Genomic DNA, 26,597 nt, shown 5'->3' with positions numbered 1-26,597 from the left:
CAGGCACTTTGAGCCTAACCATATACTTGCTATATGGGGAAAAGAAAAGCGGGGGGTGAGGGGAGATCTGGGGGAGAGGGGGCCCTAGGGAAGGGGGCAAAAAAGCTAAAAAATGTTACGGCCACCAAATCAACAAAAAATGCTAAACCCACTCTCAAACTAGCTCCTAATGAATCCCAAAGATCCCTCGATTCTTACATGGATGTTATGGCCAATAAAATAGTAAGCTGCATGAATGCAGCTGAAGCAGCCGCTAGATAGGCCGCACCTCGGTGTGAGGCACTTGGCATAGGGAGTGTAGGGGCAGAAGACTCAGGCGTTAGGTTTTTGGAGCCAGGGGATGATGGGATTGGGGCTAACGTTGGAGTGGGGATAGTCCCGGTGCTGATGCCCCCCCGGCCCCATAGGGAGGGGGTGCCAAGGAGGAATAGTAAAACTCAGGAGGACCAGGACCCTATGATCTTGGACTCCTCTACAGCTAGTGAGGGGGATAAAGAGTGGCTGGAGGCCTTATTGGATGAGAAGCTAAAACCACTCCTGTTGCTGTTGAACTCCTTGAGGGGGTTAAAAGAGGGGTTTCCTAATACTCTGGTAATTATGGATGATTCCATTAGAGTACTCTCTCTAAAACTGTGTGACCTGGCAAGCAGTGTGGAGAAAGGGGGGGTATTTGTCAGGCCTTGCCCTTGCCCCTCATCTGTATCTTTAACTGGCGGTCATCCCTCTAGTGGTGTTAAGGCTAGTGAAGTACAAGGCAGGAAATCAGCTGTCGCTGTCACAGTAGAACTGGAAGAAGTCTCAGTGGCTCAAAAGGCAGTGAGTGGGCGTGTAAGGGATTTGGATAAGGAAAATCTGGAGGAAACCACATCCGCACAAGGGCAAGGACTAGGGCATGAGCCTGGGCAAGGGAATACGACAATACTGAATCTACCGCCGAAAGCGGTCCTCTTTGTGGGGATCATTACTGGTTTGCCTGGGCTCCCCAATGGGAGGTTTGAATCAACACTTTCCCTAATTAATAAGGCTTCCCACTGGATAAATTTGAACTTGATGGGGCGCAAGATAGACCCCAAAATCATTCGCATGGCCAGGCGAGTGGGATGGGTGGGGAATAGGCCAAAGAATATGATCAGAGACTGTGTGCTGGTAACCTTTTCAGATGCACAGATAACAGATTACCTTTTGAACACTAACTTAGCCCAGGGGCTTAAGCCAAATGGCAACAAATTGTCAAGCAAACTTCTACCTTTGGATTATTTTTACGTCAGAGTTGGGGGGCAGGAGGTGCGGGGCCAGCTGGTGGGGAGAAGGATTGGCAGGGGATATGCAGAGAAAGACACCGTCTCAGGCCGGCCGTTACCAAATAGTACATCAATGGGCAGCTGGAGCACCATTCCTACTAAGAGGGGGCAGGGTAATGCCATGGAAAGGAATGACTTAACCTCCTTGCCCCTGGATAACCCCTATGAGATCCTAAAATCTTGCGAGGATGTAGATTGACAAGTGGTTGTCGCAGAGGCTCGTGAACCTTTGCAAGCCCCCTCCGTACCCTGTGGGCGCCCAGTGAGCAAGAACTCAGAGTTTCGTCTGCTCTCATGGAACATTGCAGGTTCAACTAGGAAGATGAACCTAGGGCCGGTGATTGAGCTTCTTCAAGCTAACTCAGTGGTTCTACATCAGGAGACATGGGCTTTGGAACCCCCACACCTCGACGGTTTTATCTCATACGGAATTCCGGCAAAGAAAAAACCGAGGGGTAGATACTATGGGGGTTTGTGTATTCTGATCAAGGCCGCCCTTGAATGTAGGACCAAGATGATCACAACGGGGATGGATTTTTTACAGGTGGTCATACTATCAACAGCAAAGGGGATTCAATATGTATTATTAACTTTTATAATAGCCCACATATCTCGGAATTAGACAGACTAACAAAGGTTAAGGGGTTTATAGAGGACTTACTGTCCAAGGGTAGGAACAAAACTATGTCCTACATCTGGGGGGAGATTTTAACATCAGAATGGGAGGGGGTGTATCTATGGATACTTTAGATCCCCTGGAGGATTTGGTAGAGAATATCCCGGTTCGGTGCATGAGGGACGAGAGAGTGTGTCCTAAGGGTTTCCAAATGAGTTCCTGGTTTTTGGAATGGGGCTTTCGTATAGTTAATGGCCGCCTAACCCCGAATATACCGGGCGAGGTGACCTTTAACAACCACCAAGGCTCATCAACAATAGATTATTTCTGTATCTCTGCGAACCTATGGGAACGCACTGTAAGCTTCGAGGTGCTGGCGGACATACATAGCAACCATTACCCCATATGTTTGTCACTTAAGGGTCTGTTGGGGGAAGGGGTTTCGAAGGATACTGCTCCCAGTCCATTGTTGGGTGTTTCTATTGGTTCAAGAAGAATTAAATGGGGGACCATCTTAGAGGAGGGGTTCCATTACAAATCAATCAGAGAGAATGAACCCCTTCTGATGGACATTTTGGGTCATTGTCTGCCTGCGAGGGAAGTTGTTGATAAATTTGTAGAATTGTTGGCTGCCCTCACAACAAAATTTACTATAGTTATCATGGCAAAGGGGAACACATTGAAGAGGGGGTGGTTTGCTGAGGCCTGTACAATTTCAAAGAAAACCTTGCTGTCAACACTTAAGGATCCTTCCAGCAGTAGAACTGCGATCATCCAAGTTACAAAAGCGTATCAACAGGAGCTAAAGAGACGGAAATATGAGATTGAAGGGGTGGCCTGCGAAGGCTTCTTGAATGCTGCTATCAGAGGGGACCAGAAGGCATTTTGGGCATTTGCAAAAGGTGGGCCAGACGGGTGCTGGTCTAATGTGGGCAGTGGCACTCATGTAGAAGAAGTGGTATGGTTAACCCATTTCGGGAATCTGTTTGGGTCAGTGAACACCCAGGCCCACGCAGACATTGCTAGGTCCTGCCTAAAATTTGAGGTGGAGGAGACCAAAAGGGCCATCAAGCTCCAAGCACATAATCGAGCCCCGGGACCGGACATGATCCCATCAGATCTGTTTGATGATCCGGTAGACATGTGGGCACCTCTTTTAACGTTGGTGTTCAATGCCTGCATACAATCAGGGGAGTATCCGCCTTCTTGAAAAAAAGGCGATAATTTTCCCTATTTTTAAAAAAGGGGACATGTCCAGCCCCAGCGCCTACAGGCCAATCTCTCTGCTGGACTCGTCCTTTCAAATTTTTGGGAGAATCGTGCTGGCCCGCATTGAAACCTGGATTAGTGAATAGTCGATCCTTTCGGACATTCAATTTGGGTTTCGCCCTGGAGTGGATACAATGGAACAGAGCCTAAACTTATACATTTTAGTGGCCAATTCCGTTTTTTGTCGGGGAGAGGCAGTATACATGGCTTTTATGGACCTGAGCACGGCCTTTGATAAGGTGGATAGAGCAAAGCTCTGGGCTGTGCTCAGGTCCCTAGGGTGCCCCGGGGACATCCTGCGGGTGTTGGTTGACATACACACAGACAACGAGGCATGTGTGCGTAGTGGTCCAGGGAGGCATTGTACGGCTTGTTTTCAGGTTGGGTGTGGCTTAAGGTAGGGCTGTGTGTTGGCCCCCATCTGTTTTTGTCTTTACATCAATGGCCTTTCACAGGACCTCATTAACATTCCGGCTGACTTTTTGGTTTTGGGGGGGAAGGGGTTTTCCAGTATTGACCTATGCTGATTGATGATACAGTCCTGCTAGCTAGAACACCAAGGGCATTACAGGCTTTGATTAATACTTACACATCATTCATGGGCAATCTGGGCCTAAAAATAAACACCAAAAAAATCACCTGTGTTGGCCTGTGTAGGTAGAAAATGTTCAGTGCCCATGAAACCGATGCTCTGTGCTGGAGAAATCATACCCAGAGTTAAGGTTTTCGACTATCTGGGAATTCGTTTCTCAGAAGCACTAAACGGCAGGGCCCATGTGGTCAAACAATCTGCAAAGATGAGCCAGCAACTAGGAGGTCTGTACAGATTTATGTCAAAGTGTAGGGGCCAGCCACTGGATGTTATTACCAAGATTTACGGTGCCCAAACTGTGGCAGTCACTTTGTATGGCGCACCCATTTGGGGCTTCCAGAACGCAGCCGAAATCCAAAGTAAAGAGAGCAAATTTCTCAAAAAACTGTTGGGGCTTCCGACCTGTGTTTCTGGAATAGCAACGCACAGAGAATTGGGTGTGGAGTTTTGGGAGGGCCAGTGGGCGTTGGCTCCACTATTATTTTGGGTTCGGCTGTGGGCCAATGAACATGCCTCTCTCTGCCATTTTATTATTCGGACTGTGTTGGGCAGAGCTGGATGGCAAAAAAATCCCCTGGCTTGCTTACACCTCCAAGATTCTTGGTGAGGTTAATCTTCGTGTCCTTTTTCCACCTGCCTCATTAATAACCAAGATGGAGGGGGCACGTTACAAAACTTTTTTGGGTGAGATTGCAGTGAAGAAAAGAATACTCATGGAGTATGGCCACAAATCCGGCCAATTTCACAATAGTGTTAGCAGGCCTAAAGGAATACAATAGTATTTAATATGGAGCCCTTATAAAAAAGACAGGTGGCTGATATCGAGGGCACGGTTTGATTCCCTTCGGTTGCAAGGGAATACTTATAAGTGGAAAGGTTTTCCTGACTTCTAGGGTTGCCCGGTTTGTGGCCATACCCGTGAAGACTTGGCCCACCTATAGTTTTTTTGCATAGGTTATGTAGGTATTCGTAGAGCAACCTTGATTCCTGCCCTCAAGAAGACGGGGTTCCGTTCCTATAAAGAAGCACTAGTGTTTCTCTTGAGGGCTGATACGGTCTACACAGCCTGGGCTTTACTTACGTTCTTGAAAACAGTGATGTATTATAGAAACAGCCTGTTAAAACTTCAGGGTGCTGGAAGCTAGCAACGTGTATTTTATAATATCTGAGGAAGTGATCTTTAATGCCTGTGCTTTTTATTATTGTCTGATCTTTTATTGTTTTTTGTTGGGCCACTGTATATGAAATTATGTGTAACCTAATCCCATTGTATCCTGCTTTTTTTGTGAATGTTTATTGATTCTGTTTTTATGGAATTTTAGATACTTTTTATGAATTTGCAATTTTTGGATGTGTATAACACTGTTTTTCTCTGTCGTTTGATGGATTTTTTTATATATCCGAATAAACTTGTTTGACTGACTATAAAAATACTGAGTACTTCCAACAATAGTGTCCTTAAAGTCCTTAGAGTCCTTAGTATTCCGATGGTGAATGGACAGTTGTAGTAGACAATTACCAAATGATTGACAAATCCAACTTCAAGGACGCAAAGAGCTGCAGACAAGCGTGCAGTGCAAAGCGGTGTTTCTATGGTGCTTCGCTTGGTGCGCGCGAGGTCGCTCTTTTGTAACGTCATGAAAAAAAGGGGCAGAGCTTCAAAGTTTTTGCTCTGTAACAATGAACAAAAGGGAGAATGTAAGTATAAAAATACTGAGTACTTCCAACAAGAGTGTCCTTAAAGTCCTTAGAGTCCTTAGTATTCCAATGGTGAATGGACAGTTGTAGTAGACAATTACCAAATGATTGATAAATCCAACTTCAAGGACGGAAAGAGCTGCAGACAAGTGTGCGGGGCAGAGCGTTGCTTCTATGGAGCTTCGCTTGGTGCACGCGCTGGTGTGCGTGAGGTCGCTCTTTTGTAACGGCAGGGAAAAAAGGGGGGAGCTTCAAGGTTTTTGCTCAAATGATTGACAAATCCAACTTCAAGGACGGAAAGAGCTGCAGACAAGCGTGCGGTGCAAAGCGGTGCTTCTATGGTGCTTCGCTTGGTGCCTGAGGATCACGATGGGGGGATTGAGGGTATAATGATGCCATCAATTCCTGTACAGACGGTGAATAATAGATCTGTCAAAAAACAAGAAAAAAAAGTCTAAATAAAAAAAAAAAATTGGAGTCAACCAAAAAATCATCAAGAACATTTCTAAGAGACTATGGGTTTAAACATACAATGGAGGAGGGAAAGAGGGAGGTGCTGGCATCATATGTAACCCACACTTCTCCTATTGTTACCAAGGAAATGGTTCAGGTGGTTAGTTCTGCGGTGAAGGGACTACAGCCTAAACTGTGCACCACCGAACAAGCTACACAGAGTGAATATGTGGAAGGTGATGACCAGTTGTCTGACACAATGGAAAAAAAGAGATCCTGTTAACACTGTTAAACAACTGAAGTCTCTGGAGAATGGGTTAAATGCTATCGTTGAGATTTTTAAAATGCCAGAGAATGATCTGAGTAAAGAAATACAGACCGATACTGTGAGTGTTAAAGGGACTACTGATGGAACGGGAGCGGGGTCAATAGGGTTAACAGGTGAGGTTGAAGCACGTAGGACTTTTGCTTCAATGATGAAAACAGTGCAAGCCGCATCTGGTATTAGAGGGCAGTCCTTAACAGTGAATAAAGGTTTGGGACAGAAGGATGGAGCCAAACCAAACACCAATCCATTCACAAATAAGTTCTCAGTTAATGCCCCTAAATCTAACCCTGAGATGAAAGGGCCAAAAACAACTACGAAAACGAATAATAAGGAGTCAGTTAATATGCTGAATGCAGAAAGTGAGATTAACAAAGAAATACTAATGCAGGCTGTTCAGAAGGTTTTGGCTTTAAGTCAAGGTCTAAAAGAGCCAATGGTGACTATGAAAATGGGGCTAAATCAAACGAAAGAGTTTCATACTTGTGAAACCCCTGGTGTTGAAACAAATATGAATAAAACTGAACCACTACTATATCCAAATGAGGGGGGAGTGGAAAAGGAGGAAACTTGGTTTGAATACTGTATGAATAATTTAAGAAAACCAGTTTATCCCGAAATCCCAGGTCTCATCTTATAACTTATGCTCAATGTTTAACGAGGGGGGGTAGAGGCCCCTGAACAGACCATTCATTCTATCACTATTTGGATCCATACCTGAACTAAGTCTTATAACCTCAGCAGACATAATGATGATTGACGTTATTCATAAGTTTAGATATGACTTTGTAAGATTGGGCATATTGTCACCTGTTGTCTTATCTCTTCTGATGAAAGAAGCAGAATCTCTTCAATGTAGAGGCTTTGATTTGTTTACATTCACCCCTCCAATCCTTGCTACGGGAGCTCAAACAAGCGGACCCACGACAAGGAATGGTGTATCCCATGAGACAAAAGCTGGATCAAATCAGACCAGAAGAGAATCCTGATAGTCCGGACTGGAGGTGGTTGGCCCTTTCATTGAGAGATTCGATTAACTCACTGAAACAGTTGGGGAAACCCCTCTAGCAGGGAGGTTTCATTGGAGACTAGTCAGCTGGAACTCACGAGGATGCTATCACTTGTTGAATAATGTTAGTCTTACTGATATTTGATAAAGTTTCCACATTTGACTTTGTCCTAATACAGGAAACATGGGCTCGGGATAAGTTGGATTGGCACGGTTTTGTGATGGATGAAATATGTGCTATGGGTGGTGGTAAGGGACGCCCAAGGGGTGGTTTGGTGTTGGCTCACAAAGAATCGGCGCAGATTAAAAAAACGGGCGGTTGGAGCATGTGCAATCTTTCCTGGCTGTTACTTTTAAGATTGGTGCCAGCGGTAGTGGATACCCACTGCTTATAGTTAATGCCTACTGGAATCTGCTTGTATATACAGATACTCAATTGGAGAGCGAGCTGACCATTTTAGGGGGGAAAATAGACCTATGGCTTTTTGATAACATTGGAGGCCAAATTATGATTGCCGGAGACCTTAACGCTGATTGTTTGGTTGACAGGGTGGTGGGGGATGTAATATATTCAAATATGACTTCTCTTAGCCCTAAGAGTGGAAACCCAAAACTGAGAGGTATTCTCTGGTTACAATTCTGTGACGTATGAGGTTTAGAATTGACCCTTAATGATCATTATACGAGGTCAGCAAGAGGCTTTTTCTCAATAATTGATTTTATTTTCTTATCTGCCGAATTGTATTATAATACTTCTAATTTCAATGTTCAAACAGTAAAAGTCAGTGATCACTGTATGCTGTCTATTGAAATAGAGTGTAGGATGCAACCACAACAAGTCTTAAGTTAGTACAAAGAAGGTATTCTGGTTAATCCAACAGGGAATCGAATTAAATGGTCTTTTTTTTCTAGGGCTCAGAAATTTACCTCAACAATGATAAAGGAATACGATGGATCCCCATTGTGTCAAAGAAGAATTAGGTACTCGGTAAAGAACTTTGCACAATATATTGATAAAAATACCAAGGCCATGGAAAAATTTAAAGGGGCTAGGTTTAACTCAATTAAAACCAAGAGCCACTGTACGGATTTGGAGGTCCATGACCGAAAATCTATAATGCAGAAAGAGTTACTGCAGCTCCGTAGATTGGGTAAGAATGACATTGATTTGCTCAATAAGAAGAAAAAAAATTAAACAGAATTACAAAAACTGATTGATTAACCATAGAAGCATCAGAGCACAATTAGATGGTGAACTGATGCTGAATTCTTTAAGAGGTAACAACTCAGCACATTTTTGGAACCTTATTAATAACACTGAATGCTGTCAGAAAACTATGGCCACAAATCCTTTAACAGCGGAGGTATGGGAAGGTAATTTTGGGGGCCTATACAAAAGGGGAGCTCAGTCGTATACCTCTACTTCAGACCCTAGAAATCCAGGGTCTGTCAACAACTCTGTGGAAAGAGTGAGTGGATTTATCAAAAAATCAAAAAAATCGGGGGCTCCTGGTCCAAATAACCTTTCGAATAAAATCCTGAAACTTAATCCATTATATTGGGCAAGAATTCTAACTATGTTATTCAGTGATGTACTGTTGACTAGGAGTATTCCCAGCTCTTGGAGGGTCTCCATCGTACTACCAATCTTTAAAAAGGGCTCACATATGTGCCCAACTAGCTATAGGCCAATTGCAATTGCAGACCCAGATTCAAAAATATTTGCATCAATGGTTCTAGTTGACATACAAGAATGGGTTTTGAATAATCACATTCTCGATAGCAAACAAATTGATTTTAAGAAAAACTGTGGCACAGACTGTGGGGTTTAATATTGTGCTGCTTACAAAGTCAAACGATGAGTAAGGGAACAAGGTCAATGTTTATAGCGTCAATGGATTTGAGTATGGCCTTCGATTTAGTTGACAGAGTTACATTGTGGAAAAGATTGAGTGCATTGATCATGCCGAAACATCTCCTTGAAATTGTGATCAGTCTTTATACAGACACCAAACTTACAGTACGTCTAAATTCGGAGGGTTTGTTATCACCAGAGATACCTACATACAACGGCTTACGCCAGGGCTGCATGCTAGCACCAACAATCTTTAACTTATATGTAAGTGGTGCTGAGAATGCTCTGAGAAACAAGGGTTTGGTTTCGCCTAAATTGGGGAATGTTCGATTATATTGGCTCGCCTATGTGGACGATTATTTGTTATTAGACAATACCAAGGTGGGCTTACAATGCCTTATTATTGAATTTGAAAAGTTTATTTATCAGTTACAACTAAAAATTAACCCTATGAAAACTATTATTGTTCGCATGGGAAAATCAAGTAAGAGTGAGAATGCCTATTCATGGTACTGCGAGGGAAAGCACATTAAATTACAACCAGCGTTTAAATACCTAGGTTATTGTTTTTCTGGTACAGTTTCAATCTCTTTAATGAAAACTCAGTTGAATGCGAAAATCGAAGTTGCTCTGAGACAAATGCGTCTTATTGAAAAGAAATTTGGCAAGTTTAGAATGAAATCTCTGAAGGAATAATATACCATGAAATTGATTCTGAGGCTTTTATATGGTATCAAATTTTTGCCTCAGATTTTATGAAGTACCTAAAGTTGCTTGAGGGTAGACTATGGAGAGGTATTTTATTTTTCTTACCAAAATGTATCCCTATTGAAGTTATTAGATATGAATTTGGGATACAATCTCTGCACTCACTTGTGCTTGGGAAAATACTTCTTTTATGGAGGAAATGTATTATGCCTAGGGGCAACGATTTATATGTCTCTGCTGGTAATGCCTCATCTTGTATGTTTATGAAGAATTTGCACATTGAAGGTGAAAACTGGCTCAAGAATATGGGTATTGCACGTTGCACTTTAATAAACAAACCCAACAAGATCAAAATAATTATTAGAGGTAATGATTGGCTTGACACCTTAAATGTTGTATCCAATTCAAAGTTGTATAGACAGACATATTCTTCATGGACATTTTTTCCCAAAATGGAAGGGTACCTGTTAAATATCCGTCCAGGTTGACCAGGAATGAATTCATGCGTTGTCGAATGAATGTGATGTGGACAAATCAAATCAGGAATATAAGAATGAAAATTGGGGAAGGCTGGCAATGGTGTCGATTTTGTAAAAAAGAGGGGGTATAGGAAACACTTCAACATTTGTTACTTATTTGTCCTGCTCTTATGGGTCAACACATAATGTATTTTGCCCAATTTGTGAATACTATTTCTTGTGTCAGTCGAGAATGGCTCTGGCATAGAATGAGGCACTAAAATTCAGTAGCTTTAATATTACGAGTCACTGCCTTTCTGAAAAACATTTGTGATCTTTCCTAGTGTGACAGTTAGTGCTGTTTGGGATGTTTTCAAATTGTTTTTATATGTGATACTGATATTTTTTTCCCTTCTCTTTTATGAATGTAAATGATGATTTATATTCTAATGTGTAAGTACGTTTTTAGATAGATCAAAATTATTTATGCGAGTATGTTGTGTATTTTGATATGTCTTTTGTATTATATTGTAAAGGTTTATTACAAACCAAAACAATTAAATAAAGAAAAATATGTAGGCCAGTTGATTTCCATTGAGGGTAAGAAGGTAATGCCTGAGCGTGCCGCTGCACCTCCCAGCCAGTCGGAGTTAAAGACATGCAAAGGTTCCTAGGGCTGTGTAATTATTGCAGTGCCTGGATATTTGTTTATACCACATACACTAGACCATTATTGCACAAACTGAAAGAGACCCAAAAGATAAAAAGCACCATAACATGAATAGGAGAGATGCTTACTAGCTTTCAAGAACTCAACACAGCCTCTGTTCTAGCAACCCCCGACTACACTCAGGAGTTCTACTTGTTTTCCCACTCTGATGGACAAATGATGACACCATTACTGACATAGGAAAACACCATGGGCTACAAGCCCTTGGCCTATTATAGTGCCATGCTTGGCACAGTGATGCAGGGCCAAATTCCATTTGGCCAAGCGTTGGCAGCTGCAGCCTTTGCCATTGAAAAATCTGACACTATTACGATGGGCTGCTCAGACACCCTCTATATTGAACATGCATTATTCACAATCTCTGATAGGTCTAAATCCACACTGACGGCACGAGAGCACCAGCGTACGAGGTCATTTTATCCAGCCCCACTATCCATATTGTAAGGTGCAAGACAGTAAACCCAGCAACATTTATTGCTAAGCCAATCACTGACTGAGATGACAACCATGCCTGTGTTACCTATGAAGGTCCTGAGGATGACATACCTAAGGGACTGTACTGTCGACGATGGGGAAGTAGTCTTCACTGATGGTTCAGCGACCATTGACCAGGAGACAGGCTGGAGACCCACAGGGGCAGCAGTGGTTTGCCTACTAGACTGGGAGCACAAGGTCCTAGTGCAGAAGAGGTTACAATGCACTATTCTACCCAGGCAGCAGAATTGATTGCCCTGATTGAGGCACTAGAGGCTTCCCAAGTAACAATGTACTCTGACTCAGCCTACGTTACCACCACTGTGCATTCTGGGCTATCACAGTGGAAGAGGGGATTTTGAAGAGCTGATGGGTCCCCTGTAGAACAGGCAGTATTGGGTTGATCTATGCTCTCTTGGGGCCCACACTTGTCGCTGTCATCAAGTGCACTGCCCACACTAATAATACGGATCCAATTTCCTTTGGAAACAAGGCTGCAGACCAAGCTGTTAAAATAGCTGCATACCTCCCAGTGCGAGACATTGAGTCATACCCTGAAGTAGCGAGACTAGAAGTCCCCTATACAGCAGTGTAATTACTCGGATCACAGAACTGCAGGGACAGGCACCCTAAGAAGAGAAAGCGTTGTGGCAAACGAGTGGGTGCCAGCAGTCCCCCCACTGATCTAATATGTAGACTAGTCCTCACATTGTAGACTAGTCCTGTGCATTCCCCAGGGCCTAGGCAGTTGCCTTCCCACTTGCGGAGCTGCTGGAGCAGCCTCCTCCTCCCTCCCGAACTCGCGTGAGCTGCAGGAGAAGCTAGGATCCAGAGGCGAGGTTGCATATGATACAGGAGCAGCTAGGAAGCGATTCCAAGGCTCCCTAACAACCAAGCTGTGTGCCCCCAACTTGTTGACCCACTTTTGCCCAGACCTACCTGGCCTTATACCAGGATCTCCCCACATGGAGCTGTGACTCTGTGGACCACCGCAGAAAGCCACGAGGACCCTAAAATGGCCGCTGCCACGAGCGCACGGTTTTGTTTACAATTGGTTGCCTAGAATCCTGCTATGGCTTTGCCTTGATAGGCCAGGAGGGGAACCGGAAGGCAAAAGCCAGCCCCCCATGCCTAAGGCCACCCCTGTCTGAACCCAGTTGTGCATTTTCCTCAGGGCCTAGACAGGAGCCTTCCCACTCGCGGAGCTGCTGGAGAAGCCTCCCCCCTCCCTCCCGTGAGCTGCACACTCAATTAATTCTGGCACACAGGCAGGATGTTTGTGAGCAAGGGAAGAGGACCCAAAGTTCGAGTCCTCCCGTCCCCTGCACACTCTTGGACTACGCAACAAGGGCGTAGATTCTTAAGGATATAGTTAAAAATATTCGTTTTTAAGCACTCTTTAGGGAATTGATTCGACAAAATTTATAACATCAAACAGAGGAACAATGGTTTTTGTATTTTAGGTTTACAGGGATGAAGTGAGCACCTATTTATTTATACATAAAAATGTAGTGAAGACAGGAGAAATTGCATAACAACATTATAATGTCAACATAATCAAAAGTTGATGGAAATTCCACTCTCAATGGCTTGACGCGTTTCGAGGTGATACCTCTTCTTCAGAAGCCTCTGTGGATCTACTGTCTTGAACTCTTCTGCTTCAGCCTAACCCTACACTTCTAGTAGGATTCATCAGAAGTGTTGAGATGGATTTCCAAAAATCAGTCCTTGATGAGAAGATTTCGGGAGACCACCCTGTAGTCACAACCCAGTCCCTTTTCTTTGCCAATCCGTGGCTGCTCGGAGGATGTTTGTCTCATCTTGAACCTCTCTAATGGAACTGCCAATACAGCGGAAGCCATTAAGCCTAAGAGCCTCTGGAACCGCCATTTGCTTATGTGGGTTGATTTTAGGAAAACAGCATATAACTTCCAATCAACTCAACTTCCTAACAATGACAGAGACCTGGCTGCATGCCGCAGCAGGCCCTTCGCTTGCACTAGCCATTCCTGACAACTACACGATTATAAGACTTGACAGAGAAACATTCGGAGGGGGCGGCATTGCTGTCATTTGCAAGACTACCCTCGGCCTAAGAGCTCTCCCTCACCATCCTCTACCATCTGCAGAACTACACTCGTTGAAACTCCCGCTTTCAGCCACACATACTTTAAAAATTCATTTGGTCTACAGACCACCTGGTCCCATATCCTCATTCGAAGACAACATGTTACAACTCCTAGCAACTGATTCTAAACCTAACTCCAAAATCATGTTACTAGCCGACCTCAACCTTGGCTTCCTAGACCCTAATGATACCGCTGCCAACACCTTGGCAAACTCTATCTCAGAACGAGGTTTATCCCATCTCGTCACTAAACCTACGCATAACAAAGGTAGAATCATCGATTTGATCGCCGACCTCAATTGCGAAACCAACATCCTCTCCAACTCATCTTGTGCTTGGAAGGACCACCATTCCATTATGTTCACCATACAATGTGGCACACAACCACACATAGCCAACGTCCTTGCTCCACTTGCAATAACAAGAAATAACAAAAACATTACATTAAAAAATATACATCCATTCCTACAACCAATCCTAAACTACTCCAAATCTGAAACAGACCCTTCCACCTTTGTGAACATCTACAATCAGACTCTTCACCAAGCCATAGACGCTATTGCTCCACTGAAAGCACGAAAAGCCAAACCACTAGTGCAACCTCAACAATTGGTTCACCCCTAGCCTTAAAATCGTACGTGATAACAAAAGAAAGGCAGAATCTCATTGGAAAGATCACCCCTCTACCTCCAATAGAGACACCTTCTTAAAATCTGCTAGGGAACACAAACAAGCCATCCTGAATTCAAAAAGTGAATCCTTTAACAACAAAATCTCTAATGCCAAATCTGGCACTCAAATCTCAGAGAGCTGGAATCCCCTAACGCCCTTAATGAGACCTGCACCAAAGACAAAACATGGTGCTCCAAAATACAAGCAGCTTTACTTGATGAAATATTGCTACTACAATCTAAAATAGAAAAGAAAAAACAAAACATTAGTCCGGAGACAAGACTTCCAGAACCCATAAATCCAACAGTGAAACACTGCATCCCTTTCAAATTCACACCCTTATCCACTCTGGAAGTGGAGAAAATAATCCTTGGCCTAAAACCATCTCGTTGCCAGAGTGACTCTTGTCCTGAAACTATCATTAAATAGGCTGCAAAAGAATTGACACCAGCCATCGCATCCTTTATAAATTCCTCCTTTGAGACAAGCACAGTACCTACCAACTTAAAAGACGCCTGGGTCCTCCCATTATTAAAAAAGGCCAACCTAGACCCTGACATCCCTACCAATTACAGGCCTATCACCACAGTGTCATTCTTGCTGAAAATTCTGGACAGGGCAGCATACCTACAAATACAGGCTCATCTCAAAACAAATAACCTCTTAGGCCTGCGACAATCCGGGTTTAGACCTAGACATGGGACAGAAACTGCTCTAATTGACCTTAAAACGCAGATCGGTGACCAAAAGGACAAAGGTAACATAACCCTCCTGCTCTTGCTAGATTTATTAGCTGTGTTTGACCTTGTCAGCCATGAAGTCCTTTGCAACCACCTCACCTCTGCAGCCCACTTCTCTGAGGAAGCCACAGCATGGATTCAGTCATTTCTAGACAAGGAAACAATCAGAGTCTTCTCTCCCATAGCATCAGCCGATCCAGCACCAGTGACGTGCCGAGTTCCACAAGGGTTGTATGTGTCGCCAACACTCTATAATATATTTACCAAGCCACTGTCCAATGATTTGGACCACCAGGGTGTCACCTATACTAACTATGTGGATGACACCCAAGTCCTCATCCCCATATTGGGCAACCACCATAACGACTCCAAATTACTAAACAAAATCCATCACATTATTCAGTCATGAATGGCCACTCATGGCCTCTGCCTCACTGATGAGAAGACCGAATTGCTACTGGGCAGCTCACAAACTAACTTAAACAAACTAGACACTACCTTCAAATCCTTCATCATAGATGGCATACATATCCCAGTTTCTAAAAATGTCAAGTCGCTTGGCGTTTATCTTGATGCCACCCTCACCCTAACAAAACAAGTGAACACCACTGCCTCAGCCACAGCTTACACGTGTAAGCTTATAAACTCATGTAGACCCTTCCTCTCACCAGCAAGCTGCTCCACACTAGTGAGAGTTCTTATTTTATCCAAGTTGGATTACTGTAACGCACAGTAGGCACCAGCAAATGCAAATTAAATACACTTCAGGTCCTTCAAAATAATGCCCTGAGAGTGGCCTTCAACATTCCCAGATCTCATCACATTTCAGAAATAAGACGAAACTCCTGCTGGCTATCAATTACTAACAGAATGTCACTCAAAACCTTGTCCCTCATGCATAAGTGCTTAACAAACTCAGCACCAAACTACCTTGCTTGCAAATTCGCCAGAAGGCAATCCAACCGACCAACTAGGTCAGCGCAACTGAACTATCTCTCAATCACGAGATATAACAGGACAAAAATTGGGAGGCAGCAGCTTCCCTCTCCTTGCTTCCAAAATGTGGAACTCCTTACCTATTAACCTAAGATCAGAATCATAATTCACTACATTCAGAATCAAAGCTAAAAACTGGCTTACATCCCAGGAAAACGACAAACCGACTAAACTTTCTTGCCCAACTGTATATATTCGCTCTGCAGCACTGTTGTAATTATTGCACCTTGCCGATACAACTTCTCATATGTACATAATCTTGACTGTATACCATTTTTCTGTATTGTTCTGTATGATCCCCTCTGCTTATGTAAAATGACTATGTACCCGTTTAACCTAAGTAATGCGCCTAGATGGCTGAGGGTTTGGCGCGCTATACAAATAAATAAATAAATAAATACAAATACAGGAATAGTGATGCCCCAAGAATTGGTATGGTTGTGTTTGAACAACGGCTCTCTCCTTCACACGTTTCCAAACAGCACAACTTCCAAGAACTATTACATTATTTTGTTGCTGATTGTGTCACTTGCCATATGCACAATATGGGGCAAACATTAAGGGCACTGCGTGACACATTAGCTCGCCACAGTGGACCATTCAGAGATTTGCATATCACCTTTGCTGACATGGGAGAATGATGCAATAGGTACCGCTATCTCATTGTTGTAGTTTGCCCATTCTCCCATTGGATTGAGGCTGGAGAATGTGCACATCCAAATTCTAAATCAGAGGCCACATTTTTAGTTTGAGAAGTGTTCCCCAGATGGGGAGTGTGCAAAGTTTGTAAATCCGATAATTGCACTCACTTCTTTAACAAGCTGTTTAAAGAAATGGCTGCATAGTTAGGCATTCAACACAAAATGAGCACCATATACCACCCTCAAGCCAACAGCATTGTCAAGATGATGAATGGCCTTTTGAAGGCCAAATTGTCAAAGTTATGTGGAAAACGCAAAAGGATTTGGGTCCACTGTTTACCCCTGGTTCTTTTCAGTTTGAGGACGCAGCCCTGTAAGCACCATCACCTCACGATATAGTAATGGGAGGAGAATGCACATGCCAATTTCACCTATACCTAGTGCACCTGATTCTCACAGGGCTGCCACAATATGGGAGATTAATTTACGGCATATTTGTGTCAGTTAACAAGGTTCATAAAGATTCTTTCTCGTCAGATATCACCACAGAGAGAAGAAGCAGATGGCTGCATGGCACCTGTTCCTGCAAGATCCACACCACTCCAGCTGTTCCCCGATGATATTGTATACATACAGAACTTTGTCTGCCGCAGGAGCTAACCAAAATATAATGGGCCCTATAAAGTAGTATGTGCAACCCTGCTTGCTGTCAAGATAAAAGAGTTGCCGTTTTGGATGCACCTTTCTGATGGCCGAAAGGCTCTTCATACAGTTCCCTTTTGCCTGATTCCCAGTGCCCTTCTGAATACATTTACCAGTGTTTTGCCATTCACTGAAAATAAAGGTACCAGCGATATGTGTTTTCCTTTTTGGATAATATTTACCCAGTGGTACAAGGGTTTTGTTTTGATACGGAGCAATATGAGAAATTCTGTAAGTACTGCATGCTTGTCTAATTTTTCTCGCACCCAGCAGGTTTCTCATCACAAGCACAATGTCTATATTGTATATATGTGTAGTATTTATGTCAGTATTATGTATATATTTGTTAAACCACTTCATGTGGTGGGAATATATCAAGGAGTGGGGGGTGTGGTTTAGGGTGTACAGAAGATAAGAAGGAAATCTTTCAATATGGTACTGTTCGGAATTATGTTTTTCAAGATAAGGAAGGCAATATTAAAAGAGCCCGGATACTTGATACAGTTACATGGTAATGGAAGCCATGGCTCAAAAGGGGGGGTTGAAGAAAAGAAAGCGTATGATCAATATAAAGGAGTAGTATTTGATACAATGACTGATGGGCACCATTGTTATGATATAGTCACATGCTCTCAGTGGGGAAGCAGATTTCACATGGGAGCTCTTATGTTTGCTCTGTCATTCCGCATGTGTCAGGTGCACCCAAAATGTTAGTTCTCCAAGAGATGCCATCCCTAGAATCCCAGTGTTTGGTGCATTTGGCACTGTGTCTGGTGGCATGCTCTAGGAAGCATGCTCTAGGGGTACAGAGTACAACTTGTTTTGACGGACAAGCATGAGGAGAAATGTGTAAAAGTTGAAAAGGTCCCCCATCTAGGCCACGTCCATTGCTGAAGATGGACGGAGTGTTGTTAGGATTCGATGAAGATGGATTGAAACAGAAAACAGCAGACAAATATGAAATCTGTTTCTGAGGACATGTAACTGTTCCAGAAGGGACAAACAGTAAATGCAATAAGACACTGTGGGCCTCATTACGACCCTGGCGTTAAGGGTTTAACGGCGCCGCTTCTCGAAGCAACGAGCTGGGGGTAGATCTCTCGCCGTGGCAGGGGCCTCCCTCTGGAACAGCCTTCCTGCCTCCCTGAAACTTGAGGAGAACCATCTCCGGTTCAGGAAGCACCTCAAAACCTTCCTCTTTGCTTCTGCTTTCTCTCTCCCTCTCCCCTGCTAAATTCTCGACTGAATCTGCACCTAATCTGCAACTGGGCCACTCTCACCGACCTCGGTCCTGGGCCCAGCCACTCTCCTCTTGCACTGCCTCCCTGGCAACCCCTGCACTGAGGGACTGTTTCTGTTATCCCTACAGCCCCCCCCCTTTCCCAGCACTTGTCTGCACTTACCTTGCACTTGCCACCAGCTGGCCCTATTTATTTACTTTATTCTACTTACTTGTACTGCACTTCCCCCCTCCCCTTCCCCTTGCACTTTTCCCTCCCCCCTCCCCCTGCACTTGCGCGGTCTGAATGACACCTGGCCTAGTAGGATCGTTGTCTGTCTTCCCCTTGTTCCCCCCTTCCTGCCTCGTCGCGCCTTGAAACACTTGTGTATAGGCGCGTTACAAATGCCATATCATATCAAAGGTGTCGGTGCCGTTAAACCCTTAACGCCTGATTACGAGGTCCCTTTGCGGGACCCGGCCTTAACGGCTGGTTTTGCCAGCCGTTAAAGTAGGGTGCCGCAAAGGGACCTCGGTGCTAATTACGGTACCGCAATTTGCGGTACCGTACTTAGCGCCTTCCCCAGTCCCATTGAGCCCTATGGGGCGAAAATGGGAATGGGGAAGGGCCATGGTGAAATAGGGAAATACCGCCCCGCCAACCTTGGAATGGGGCGGTATTTCCCCATTCCACCATGGCGGACTCGTTACAACACCGGCACCAACAATGGTGCTAATAGCACCATGGTTTAGCGCCGGGTTTGTAATGAGGGCCTGTTTATTCTCAGTAAAGGTACAGCGGCCATCATGGGCATATTCTGTGTGTGTAGTCAGTGGGCTTATATGCATCTTCCTCCATCATTGAGCGGAACATGCTCATTAGAAACCCTGAATTCAGCTATTTTAGCAGTTTCTGATGCCCTCCTAATGATAGTAAACATGCCCACAACAGAGACAGAGCCCTCCCAACCCCCACAAACAAAGATAAAGAAGCATTCACTAAGAACAAAATGACAAAGGCAATAAAAATACATATCCGAAGACTCTTCCAAACTCTTGAAAGTGATCCCAGACAAATATCGCTTGTACACAAAAATGGAAGTGTTCTTTCCCTCTCTTCTACTGCCAGGTGTCCAGGCCACAGCCAATGCCAAATGACTCTAAATTGTACAGTGGGAAATGATCCAGTTGCCGAATGACACAGAGCAAGGGTTGAATTCAATCAAAGCGAGATGTGTGCCATTCCGCTGGTGACCCTACAAAACAGATATGTACAGGACCTGCTGACAGCCATGGAGGGGTGTGTGTGCAAGAAGACTGGGCTGTCATGTTGCACTTGCATCCCCCAAATGATGCAGAAAACAGGTCCCTGCCACATATCATAGGGACCCTACACAAGCTGATGACAGGCATGGAGACTGAAGCAGGAGTGGAAGCCAAAGATTGGTTCAATACAGTGTACTCGTGGGCCCCAAAATGGCTAGGAGTAGAGGTGAAAATACTGGTCACCATCATGGTGTTCCTGTTGGTGATGTTCTGCGTGTGCCTAATGATACTCCGGTGCAGCACAAAGACTCTCCAGAACAGGGTTGTGATGATGGTCTCGATATGAGCAGTTAGATATCCTCCTATCACAAAAGACAGGTATACCCAAACACAGAATCTTAACACATTCTGTATGGTGGCAGTTGACCAGCCCTTGCTTTCCCCTCGGACTGTAACATCACCCCCACCAGACTCGGAAAATTATATAGAGCACTGGGTCAACCTAGTGGGAGATGGGGACTGCCTTTTTCTCCCATGTACACTGGAACAGTATGACCAGATTGGGGGAATTCTACGTCATGTATGTAAGGCATGGGGGCCCAAAAATGATAATGATGGGAGAAGAGAACCAGCAGAAGCAGCTGGGTTAGTAAATGAATGATTAACTAAAGGGGGGGAGGTTGGGCTGCACGTCCAGCTCCTATGTCCTCCTAAGCGATTCAGACTTCAGAATATATATTAGTGCACATGAAAGTAAACGTCCGCGACTGAAGCAGGGTGGAACATGCAAAGTGAGAGCAATAAATACAGTTGTTTTCATGGAAATATAAGTAGGCGCAGGCATAGGGCACAAGTGATTTTGAATTACAGTAGTCAAAATATAGTGTACAAGGATGACAACATAGGCCCTGGTCCCAGATGCAAGAAACACTGAAGCATTGCCATATTGGAAGTGAGGACCAGTACTTTTCAGGCCCTCTTTGGAAATGGCAGTGTAGTATGAAAAAGAGGTTGAATATTTTTCCCATCACAAGCCCCAGCAGTGAATCCGAGCACATAGAGACCGTCAGGCCGAGTACATTGAAGAATAATTGTATCCAAGTATAGACTTGCGAAACCAGAAAGTATTGTGAATGGCTGAGCACAGGCAGGGCTGCACCAGTCCCAAAGAGGAAGCCCATGGGAGCCGGGGTAGAGGTCTTGAGCTGCCAAAATTTCCAGCCTAGATTTAGGGCACTAGCGACCCCTGGGAAAATGACCATTCCATTTGAACTGCCAGATGCCCATAAAACAGAATACCTAAATCCATCAGAAGTTGGCTGATTAGTTTGGTCCTTGAGAGGCCCAGGCGAAGCTCCAAGGAGAGGTAGCTGATAAAGGGGGAGCCAGGAGTGAAACACCCCGTGATTTGCGATACAAGGCAACTGGAGGTGATGCCAACAAATGTAGTTCAATGACGGGGAGGCTTGGCAGGGGCCCCCAGCATGTCTGCCATCAAGAGAAGTGCACCATTATTCTAAGGAGACAATTTGACCTTGGAGTTATCCACTGAGCTCATCTTAATGACCAGGTGCACAACACGTGACTAAGCCAATGTGGAGGGCTAATGTTCTAGGTATTTCGCCAATCAGGTAGTGGCAAACCAAGATAGAATAGGGGAACCACATTTTAGAGGGTAGCGGTATATTAGGATGTGGTCAATCGGTCCAGGGACTATAGGGGGTTTGTAGTATGTATATAGGTGGTAGCCAATGAGGGTGGGGGGTTAACACTGTATATCGCTTACAACACAATCAATGCTGCTTTCTCTTAAAAACGTGTGCCCACTTTGTACTAACTGAGAGCTCCGTGGCTGTTGGGTTCTATGGGACCCTCTGTCACCTTTTTCCTTTTTGTATATAAAATAAATCTGGTTTACCTTGCAAAAGGGTGCACCAAGGTTTTTTTCCTTAGAGTGTTTTTTACTGTCTGGTTATCTCGATGTCTGCCTTACACCATGCATCACCTCAACAAAAGACGTGGTGTAGGGGCACTACCACTGTGCAGGGAGACAATGCAGCTGTTGTTTTGGGCACTACAAAACAGGATCTCTATATCGGCTGTTCACATAGCCGGAGAAGAGAATACTAGAGCGGACGCTCTGAACAGGCTGAGCACGATCTCTCATGAGTGGGCGTTAGCTCAGGAAGTCCTTCAAGAGATCTTCACTCTTTGGGCAACCCCTCAAGTCAATCTGTTCATGCCCAGTATCAACAGGAAACGCGATCTGTTATGCTTCAGGGAATTTCCTCAGAGAGGGAGTTTCCACTCCTGTACTCGTTCCCACCAATCCTTGGCATTCCTCATGTCATCAGGCGTTTCAGGAAGTTTGGTAAGCCCATGATCCTGATTGCTTCGGATTGGGCGAGGAGGATGTGGTATGATATGATGTATTTTGTTTGTATTGCGCTCATACACAAGTGTTTCAGAGCGTGACGAGGCAGGGGAAGGGAACAAGGGAGGACAAAACAACGATCTTACTAAGACCAGTGACATTGAGAACGCGCAAGAGAAGTGCAAGGGAGAGGGGCGAGGTGGAAAGTGCTGAGCAAGGGATTAAACAAAAACAACTGGTAGTGCAGCCAGCAAGGTGGCAAGTGCAAGGTTTAAAGCACAGACAAGGGGTAACTGATAAGTGCAAGAAAGGGGACTGTAGGGTTACAGATACAGACCCAAGTGCGGGGGTTGGCAGGAGGTTGTGCGGGTGTGTGCGCAGGGACCTTGGCCCGAAATCAGAGGGTAACCAGGTGCACGGTACCAGAGCAGAACATATCAGCAGGGGAGAGGAAGAGCGAAGGCAGAAGCAAAAAGGGAAGGTCTTGAGGTGCTTCCAGAACTGGAGATTCTAGACATGTCCATCTACCCTCCATTTCATCTTCCCCAGAGTGTGGACGTACTCTCTCAAAACGGAGAATGTCTTCTTTATACAAGAATCAGAACTCTGAACCTTCACACCTGTTTTCTGAGAGGTTAAAATGCAAAGATTGGGACTCCTTGAAAGATGCGATGGAGGTGTTGCTTTCAGTCAGAAGATCAGCAACAAAAGCATTATACCGCTGCCATTGAAATACGTTTTGCAGCGAGCTTGTGTAGAGCTAGAGATATTGATCCTTTCACTTGCAATACACCTGCAGTTTTTCTCTTTTACTGCACCTAGCCCATCAGGGGCTGCAGATGGCTACCGTCAAGGGATACCAAGCAGCGTTATCCATTTTTAAATGCATGCCAGAACAAGGCTCTTAGTTTAAGAGTCCCATTTTCATACAATTCTTGAAAGCACTTACGAATACCCTGCCACCAGTCAATTTTCTGCTTCTGTCCTGGGATTTGAAACTGGTACTAACATTCTTAGTGGGAGCTCCATTTATACCTCCCCGTTCTTGTCCCCTCAGGTTACTAACTCTGAAAACCATCTTTTTGGTAGCCATCAATTCTGCTCGCAGAGGGAGTGAGCTACAAACCTCGTCATGCAAACAATAATTTACTATATTTTCCAAGAAGAAGATAGTTCTGAGGGTCACCCCTCCTTCCTTCCCAAGATGGTGTCTGAATTCCATCTGACACAGAAGATGCATTTAACAGCTTTTTTATCCCCCTCCTCACCCTTTTAAGGATGGAGAGAGGTTACTCAAGCTTGACGGGAAAAGGGCTCTTAGCTTCTAAATTTCTAGGATGGCAAATGTCAGGCAAGATGACCAACTGTTTATTGGTTATACCGGCCATGGTCTAGATCACGCCGTGGCCAAACAAACTTTATCGCGCTGGATCATCTGATGTATTTGGGCGTGCTGCTCCATGTGAGAAAAGACGTCCCTGAAAATCTAACAGCCCATTCTACCAGGGGAGTGGCAACTACTTCGACTCTCCAAAGAGGTGTTCCAGTGCAGGACATTTGCAATGCTGCAACTTGGTCCTCACTCCACACTTTCTCAAAGCATTATAGCTTGGACACTCTGTCTGCCCAGGATGCTCGAATTGGAAGAGCGTTTCTGCACAATATCAATCTATAATCAGAACATTATACTAAAATCCATTTCTCCAACCTGTATCTACAAAACTTCTGTGGGAGTCTATCTAAGATGAGGAATCCATGGGAGGACACAATCCATCAGAAGAACAAAGTACTTACACCGGCAAATGTTCTTTCTACTGGATATTTCTCCCACGGATTCCGCATCACCCTCCAAATCTACCCCTCTGACTGTGGGTGCATTTTTCATATCATTCTCTCTTTTTATTTAATTTTCAAGTTGGTTGGGCAGAAAGTGGGAAAAACTGAGAACTGAGGCAACAGTTGCAGTGCCTGCTATTTATACTATCATCAATGTCATGTCTGAACACGGTAATGGTAACCATTAAGGGACCTTGACTCGATGCTGCACCGCACCCTCTACTGTTGAAATTCTTTTCTGAGACTACAAACCAAAATATGAATATATCTACAATGAAAAAATATGTGGGAGGAACATCCAGTAGAAAGAACATTACATGGGGTAATTCATTTGTTCTTCTGCAGAGTGGCAAGCAAGATGCCTGTTTTCATACGGGCATATAAAACTGCTCCATCAGGTGTACAGTGAATGTTACAGTTCAACTATGAAAAACGTCCCGCCCTAACAAGTTAATGAGGGCAATGGGACTTCACAAAAATGCATTTTGATCGACTATATGACCCAGAGAGACAGAGTTAGGCTTAGTCCCAGACAAAGGCAGAGGAAAGAGGAGCAAAAGGAAGGTCTTTGGACTAGAGAACCAACTGTCTTGCTCGATTTCTACATGGCATGGCACAGGTCATCCCTCTATCGCTCAATGCACATAAGGACCCTCTTGACCCACAGGAATTCAGGATTTCATGGCAAGTTTACGATCTCCTAGGTTGTCCTTGTATGAATTCTTCCCTGCAGTGGTTGTTGTGGTATTTTATGGAGGGAAATTAGGAGCGACAGGTTTAGGAAATGGGGTTGAGTTAGCAAACAGGTTTAACAATTCTGCTGTGGTTTGTTGGGGCATTAAAACTTCCAGTAATCTTCCTGTTTACAATAGTTGCATGTGGTACAACTAGTCAGAGCTGTATTCTAAAAGATGGTTACAGTACCTCTTCCTTGGTGCTTCCTGATGCATTTCCCCTGACAGAGCCTCTTTCCCCTGGCTTGAAATCCCTGTAATTGCAATGCCAAACATTTGGTTTCAATGTTATTTTTTTCCCTGTTCTTAGCAGGTTACACAATGATTCTCCACAGTCACCAATTCAGGCAGTGGCACACACATGATCTTTAGTTGTTGCTGTGTTGTAGGTTGCAAAGGTTTGAAACGGCAGTAGCTACTGCTTCCTGTACAGACTCTATGGGCTTGTTAATGACAGAATTTTGTGTAAATGTGGTGATTTTTCAGTCTTTAAATACTCAGTAGGATATTCTACTTTGTTTTGTTAACGTTGTTTTAGCCTGATCAGTGTTACTTGGATCACCTTCCCCCAGACGCTTACGGTCTCCAGAGCCCTGGTTCTTTCTGGACTGGACTATTGCAACAGTCTCTTTCTCAATCTTCCTACTTCCACTCTCCGACTGTTGCAACTCACCCAGAACAGAACTGCAAGACTTATCCTTGACCTCAAGCCCAGGGACCACATCTTTCCAGCGCTGAAATCCCTCTACTGGCTCCCCGTGGCTGCGAGGATCAAGTTCATAATCCACAAGGCTTTCTGGGGCCGGGGCCCACACTATCTACAACTTGCTCTCCTTAAATACTCTCCCTCTAGAGCCCTCCGCTCATCCTTCTCCAACTCTCTTCGGGTGAGCAGATTCTCAAAACAGAGATTTGGGGGTGGATCTCTTTCCTCTGCAGGTGCTTCCCTCTGGAACAGCCTCGCTCCATCTTGACCCTGATCACCTTAAGTTCCAGAAACTCCTGAAGACCTTCCTCTTCCTCCTTCTCTCTCCCTATCCATTGTTAACCCCCCCTCTCTACTCTTGCCCACTGTCCTCCTTCCTCTCTCCCTTACTCAGCTCTGTTTGCTAACTGGTCGCCTGCTGCACCTTCAGAGCCACTCAGGTTACAGGCTCGCCCGCCAGTCCTCGCTCTTGCCCCTAGGCCTCTGCACTCCACTCACCGCTTCTCGCTTCTTTACTCATTCCTTGAGAATGGTAACCTCTCAGCCCAAAACCCAGGGCCTTGGACTGGGCGCACTTGTACCCCCGCCCCCATTCCCTCCCTTTCATTGCATGTCTGGCACTTACATTATCTAGAATGTATCTTAGTACAGTAGTTTTTTTGTTTCTGTATGTCCTTGCCCTTCTCCTCCCCACCCCTCCATCACCTTACCATCTGTCACGCACTGCACTATTTGAAACGTGGTTGGCAAGGTACGTTCTTCTCCCTGCTAAACACACGTTCTATAGTAAAACATGGAGTAGAGGTTGCTGATTATGTGGTGGAACACAGACCTGATGTATTTGGGCTGACCGAAACATTGCTTAATCCACTTTGTCCCACAAAAGCCACACTGTCTATACCCGATGAGAATGTGATCTTTCAGGCTGATCGGTCCCACAGTAAAGGGGGAAAGAGGGTTGCTCATATGTGTAAGCAACCTTTGGATTTTCACACCATTCCCCACACCAGTCCCAAAGAGTGTCAATCATTATGGGTAAAAATAAGAACCTCACCTAATACTTTCTTTAATGTATTGACTCTTTACAGACCTCCC

Source organism: Ambystoma mexicanum, chromosome 8 (genome assembly GCF_040938575.1).
Source record: "Ambystoma mexicanum isolate Mex_15411 chromosome 8, UKY_AmexF1_1, whole genome shotgun sequence".
Lineage (NCBI taxonomy): Eukaryota > Metazoa > Chordata > Amphibia > Caudata > Ambystomatidae > Ambystoma > Ambystoma mexicanum.
Note: the sequence above shows the minus strand (reverse complement) of the source record.